The sequence below is a fragment of the Pinus tabuliformis genome, chromosome 8 (genome assembly GCF_031772625.1).
Source record: "Pinus tabuliformis cultivar Carrire ecotype Pingquan chromosome 8, CPIR1, whole genome shotgun sequence".
Lineage (NCBI taxonomy): Eukaryota > Viridiplantae > Streptophyta > Pinopsida > Pinales > Pinaceae > Pinus > Pinus tabuliformis.
Window position 1 is genome coordinate 102,692,975 of NC_142294.1, and position 6,474 is coordinate 102,699,448.

A 6,474-nucleotide genomic window follows, 5' to 3' on the forward strand; every position below is an offset into this window, starting at 1 on the left:
GTATATTCACACTTTTGTTTAAATACTAACTCCATCAATAACATGTTTTAAGTTCTTTTGAAGTGCTAAGTTTTGGAAGTTACCATTAAGGACATAGGCCTTGTCTTGAAATCTTTATCCATACTTGTCCTTTAAAAGTATTCTTAAGACCTTACAAAGCCAACAAGAACAAAACCCCAAAAACAACATAAACTATAAAACAACGAAGTAAGAGAAAGGTTAACTAAGCACATATAGTGCACCACACTTCATCAGTTTACGATACCTGGATTGATAATTTATGTAGAGCAATTTAAGACATTAAATTGACTAGATAGCAGCCTAGGCCATTTTTACCCCCTTGCATACGTTAGTCCTTTCAAATGGCATGTGAATTGGATCTGCCACCAATAATCAGGTCGAATATGATGCAGTGATAGGTTTGTTAGTCGATGCCCTCACTCATCGCATCCTTCATATTCTTGTTCATTTAGATTCCTTGCTACTTGTCATGTAATTCAATGTGTTATAGATCTGACCTGAAAATATAAGATAATAGAAATATACCCAAAAATAACAAGTTATGAATATAGAAATGCTTCACTTTATTAATATCAAACTGTTAAGGTAGGGCAACACCATACATTCACTCCTTGAGAAAGGAGAACACTCCACAAGCCATATGCTAGTTCATACAATAATCCTTGACATCTCTCAATGAGGAGTCTCTGTCCTTTATATAGACCTCATACATACAACACCATGGCTCATTACCATATATCCCTCAATACCATCTATCTAATACCATGGGCTTATTACATTATTGCTAACTACTTGTGGTCCCTTACATGATATCGGTTAACCACCTTATTTATTACTATGGCCCATCTCATTATTACATTATTCCCTTGGGTACCTCCCTCTGTACCCCATATTATCCCCTTAGGTAAACTACATTCCACCCCCTTTAACATGTTTCGTCCCTAAAACATACGAAGAACAAAAATAATAAGATCTACTCAAAATAGTAGTCCACCACTACCATGAGCATGCATCTAGCCATCATAGAGAAAGGCGAATCCACAATCCAACTAGTGCCTCGCTTGATTGAGATGGAAGTTAATCCTCGAGGCTCTTCTGTGTTGATGTGTAGTAGGTGGATTTTCGCTCCTCTCTATTTTTCATGTGGGGGTTGTTGTCCTTGTGGCTAATTCGTTTCCATCTTGTTGGTTCTTTTCTTGCGGAGTGATGTGGGTGGTGATATGCTGAAGTGTTAACCAACGGTGTATCTTTCTTTAATTCACCACCTAATGGAGCCTAATTTGTAGCTAGTACATTTTTTGGTCCCTACTGTTGTTTCTTATCTTCTAATATTACTTCAACCACTAAGTCCTCATCTGATGTAATTGTACTTGTAAAAGTTTCAGCTTCAGCCTCCTTGGAATCTACCTGTTTTTCTTGTACCTAGTTTGATGTTTGTGTTTGGTTGTCGACCATCAAGGGCTCATCATCTGATATGTCAGTCCCTGGGACATTTTCTGCTTCAACCTCCTTGGACTCTACCTGTTTATTAATGGAAATATCATGTAATGTAATTTTCTTCTTTTTATACCAGAGCTTCGAGAATTTCTTCTACACATTAATATTGATAGTACCCACTGATTCCATCCAAGGGTGTCCCAAAATAACATCCACATTAGCCATATCTGAAGCATAAAAATTATAATGCAATACATACTTTGCCATAGAAATCTTCAAATCTTTATAAACTTGCACCTCCTCATTATTAACCTATGTGTGCTCCATTTGTTTTGGTGGAACTTGCAATTTTTTTGCCAAATTAACATTTATAAGATTTTTCTTGCAACTAAGATTTACAGACACAATGATCTTCTCCTTCTAAATATGTCCATGAGCCTATAATAAGCAGATACTAGTAGAAAATAACACCACATGTTTCTCATTATCTTGTTTTCTAGCATGAGACCATCTATTTAAAAGGAATTTTTCAAATTCTTCATCGGGTGGGTTGGAACACTTTTTTTTGTTAAGTAATTCCCACCATGTGGCCGCCTCATCTGAAAAGTTAGCCACTACCCAAAATCTCCAATGTTTTTCCCATAATGACTTTTTTGTTTTTATGTATTCTTCAATAGTAGGACCATTATCTTTTCCTGTAAAATATAGAACCGCCATGAAGAGGGTTTTGAAAAAAAAATCACTTAATTGGCGAAAATTTGAAATGGCCACAATTTAGTCAATATTGCTTAGAATCCCTATTATAACCTATTGTTTGAAATGGAACAATCATTCTACTTCTTCCTATGTGATAGAAATCCTGATCTAGGCATTGGAATTTCTTATTCCCATTGCAACTTTCATGCCGTCACAAAAATTTCTGGAAAAAAAAGAGCTGATTTTAAATCCGCAATATCTCCCTCATTCGGACTCCGATTCGACTAACTTTTTTTTTGAAATTTGGTATTTTTTTACAAATTACCATATCTGCAATTATACTCTGCAAATGTTGCCCCAAAATGTACAGATCTGATCTCCAAACTCGTCGCCCTCGAAAAATGTCTGCAACACAGCTGATTTTTAAATCAGCGATATCGCCCTCATCCGGACTCCGATTCGGCCAATTTTTTTTTTTTTAAATTGGGTACTTTTTCACCAAAAACCCATATATGCAATTAGATTCTATAGATTTTTTACCAAAATGTAAATATATGATTTACAAAATTGCTGCCCCGAGAAATGTCTACAACGCAGCTGATTTTTAAATCAGCGATATCTCCCTTATCCAAACTTTGATTTGGCTTGATTTTTTTTTCAAATTGGGTATTTGTTTGCCAGAAACTTAGATCGGTAATTAGATTCTACATATTTTGTATTAGAATGTACAATTATGATCTGCAAAGTCACCGCCCCAAATATTTCTTGCAAAAATTTAAAAAAACTCTGCTTTGCCCAAGAAAGTACTCTGATACCACTTGTTATAGATCTGACCTGGAAATATAAGATAATAGAAATATACCCAAAAATAAAAAAATATCTAAATATAGAAATGCTTCAATTTATTAATATCAAACCCTTATGGTAGGGAAACACCATACATTCACTCCTTAAGGAAGGAGAAGACTTCACAAGCCATATGCATGTTCATACAATAATCCTTGACATCTCTCAATGGGGAGTCTCTGGCCTCTATATAGGCCTCATACATATAACAACATGGGTCATTACGATGGTTCCCTCAATAACATCTATCTAATACCATGGGCTTATTACACTATTGCTAACTACTTGTGGTCCCTTACATGATACGGGTTAACCACCCTATTTATTACTATCGCCCATCCCATTATTACATTATTCCCTTGGGTACCTCCCTATGTACCCGATAAGCAAGTCCTATTTAGAAAATATCTACGAGTAAAGATATTCATATGTGAATTTGAAACCATTACCTTCAGCCATGTGCCTAGAGCTCAAAATCACTATGTAGATACCATTGCAAACAACATTCTAGATTGGCATTTATCACATGTATACCACAAAACACAACCATAAATAAAATAAATGGTGAACCGTCATCATCATATAAAATGCATAATCATATTATGTATCATAAAATTGTTTGGAGCCATAGCTCTAAATACATCCATCATGCCCATAACATGTTACAAAAATCACAACCATAAGGACCCACATTTCCATGCATCTAGTCACTATCCAATGAATCTCGTGCCAAAGGCTCTGCTCCACCTACACGTAGATCACGTACTGCCTGAACTGTCATCGCCATGCACCACATGATAGCTCGCAACTCTAAGGGAAGACTAGTATACTCATTTGTGTATCGATCCTCTAAGTCGTGCCACCCACACTCTAAAACCATGGTGAAGAGTACATCAAACCTACGATGCAAATCAGCGAGCAACACAGTATCCTCTAGGCCCTGTTGTGACGATGATGCCCCACGATCTACAGCGCCAAACACTACCGCTCGGTTTTCATATCCTGTTGGCTTCACCAATGCTATGTCTGCATACAACATATTTCACACTCAATACCATATACATGTGATCAAAATATAAAATGCACCATAAAACATAGGAACTTAACACTTACCGTTTGGTCCCCATGCTCATCTGGGTAGAAGTAGCAAGTTAGGAGCCCCCTAATAGTTCATCCCACTACAAGGATAGTCATCAATGTAAAGGGGCATCTGGTCCCAGTGTGCGAAAAACTCAAGTCAGAACACCCATCCGACTCCCCCTCCTCCTCCTCTCCATAGTAGCTGCCTCAAGTGGCGCATCCTGGGATCTTGAAGACCCCCATTTCAGTTCTGTACATGAGGACGGATAGTCGGTATCTTTGTTGAGTTTAGGCTCTTGTTACCCTAGTGGTAACACTGAATGAATATCCCCCACGAGGTAACACTGAATGAATATCCCCCACCACTCCAAGGGGAGGCATCCCAGTCAAAAGGTAAATATCCTGAAATGTGAGATAGGAAGGGCTCACCTACCCTCATCAATGGGTTCTCTACCAACTTGAGAATCCCATAATGAGCCAATGCCCCTCAAACCACTTGACCCCCCTGGATCTTGGATTGAATAGTATCCAAGTCTTGTTTAGGCCAGTTAATTTTCATCTCTGCCATATCTACAAAACACATGTATTATCAATTCAGAAAAAAAAAACAACCAACTACACTGATCAACCTATAGCCCCCACTAGGTTAGTAGACCAACTCTTTCTCCAACAAGAAATTGCAGTTTTCAGCCCAGAAAGTGCAAGCTTGCAGGTTTCCAGTTGTTTCCTGCGAGCCAGATCACACTTCTATGCCCATAAAGTGTGATGCGACTGTGAGCAAGATCAAGGGTCTCTCACAAATTTTCCAGGTGCAAAATATCAGGAAATAAACCAATGAAACTAAAGAGATGAGTAAGGCCACCTACCTGAAAGTTGCAGATCCTGATTTCGACGGTTATTTTTTCCACTACGATCTCCACAATATTTAGGTACTTCTCCCCCTCTCCAAATTCACAACAACTCACTTAGAAAATGAATCCAAATTGGAGGGAAAATGTCCTTTCATAGAAAACTCCCCAATTTTTCTATCACCCATTGAAACTAGACTGTATCTCAATTTGACGAACCTCCCATACTGTTGGAAAGCTCTCACCAAGCTCTAATATGAGTCTTTCTCAAATTCTGATGATTTGACACTTCACCACGCAACCATTTTTCCAACAATGGTCACTTCTTCACCCCTCAAAATTTAATTTCATCATAAAGCGACACTTCTACTTTGAGGTCCACCTCCTCGTAATACCTGTTGTACCATATGTCAACTTTTATCATGAGTAACCATTATTTACTCATGTTTTCATGGTCCCCACTGGGCCTAGTCTGTATGGAAGTGTCATCGAGTCACACTTATTCAGAGCATCCACAATGAGTCACTGTTGCATTCTTGGAGTCTATTTCATGTCCCATTATATCATGTCAGAGTATTTCATCCATATTTGCATATCATTCATCCAGTGTTGCCCATTTTTGGCCTCCATTCGTACTATCCCCCTCCCCTCTGAAGATGAGTCAGTTGCTGTGAGGTCAACCATGCATTTTATGCTATGAAAAGGGTACTCATATGTTTGTCCCTGATGTAGGAGCATCTAGCTCACCATGATTGGGTGAATTCTCAGCCAGGTCAAAGAACAATGAATTTATTTATATGAGTTTTTTTATGATGGTCAGCTGGAAAATTAGGTAGGATTGTTACTTTTATTTACTTTCATTTAGTTAAAGACCGTTACATAGTTAGGATCCGGTGTTGTCTGTCGTTAGAAAATCACGATTATCCTTTTTGTTTTAAAAGGAAAAGAAAAGACAAATGTACTAGGAGACAAAATCTTATCGTAATATAGGACAACTAATTAATAACCAAATAACTGTAAAAACCCAAGTGAAAGAACAATCGTACAGTTTCATTAACTGGAGCTGAGTAGCTATAAATGTAATAGAACAAGACTATAGAGGGGTTCAGTTGAAGACCACTCACACTCTAATAAAAATAATATCAAAAAAGAAATCCATACTACCATCCATCTGTATGTTTATTAATATTTTTTTAAAATCTGACTGAGAATACTTTGAAAATGTATAGCTATAAGTTACAGGTTCCATAAAATAAACCTTTTTTGTTATGTTACCCGAGAGGGATAGTCAGTTCATTAACGGTGATAACGAGTAGAACAACACAAAGAATTTACAGACATCGTAATAGTAAACGCAGACACAAACCAGAATTATTATTGGCCGAGAAAACAAGCTCGAGTGAAGATTTCATTATCAGCACGACTACAACGTTTATTAAAACATTCCAAACGGTTCAATTAATAAGTTGACGATATACAACAGTAGTTCTAGCGATGGGATAGTGAATACAAGCCACGACAATAACAAGTAACTTTACATGTGCAA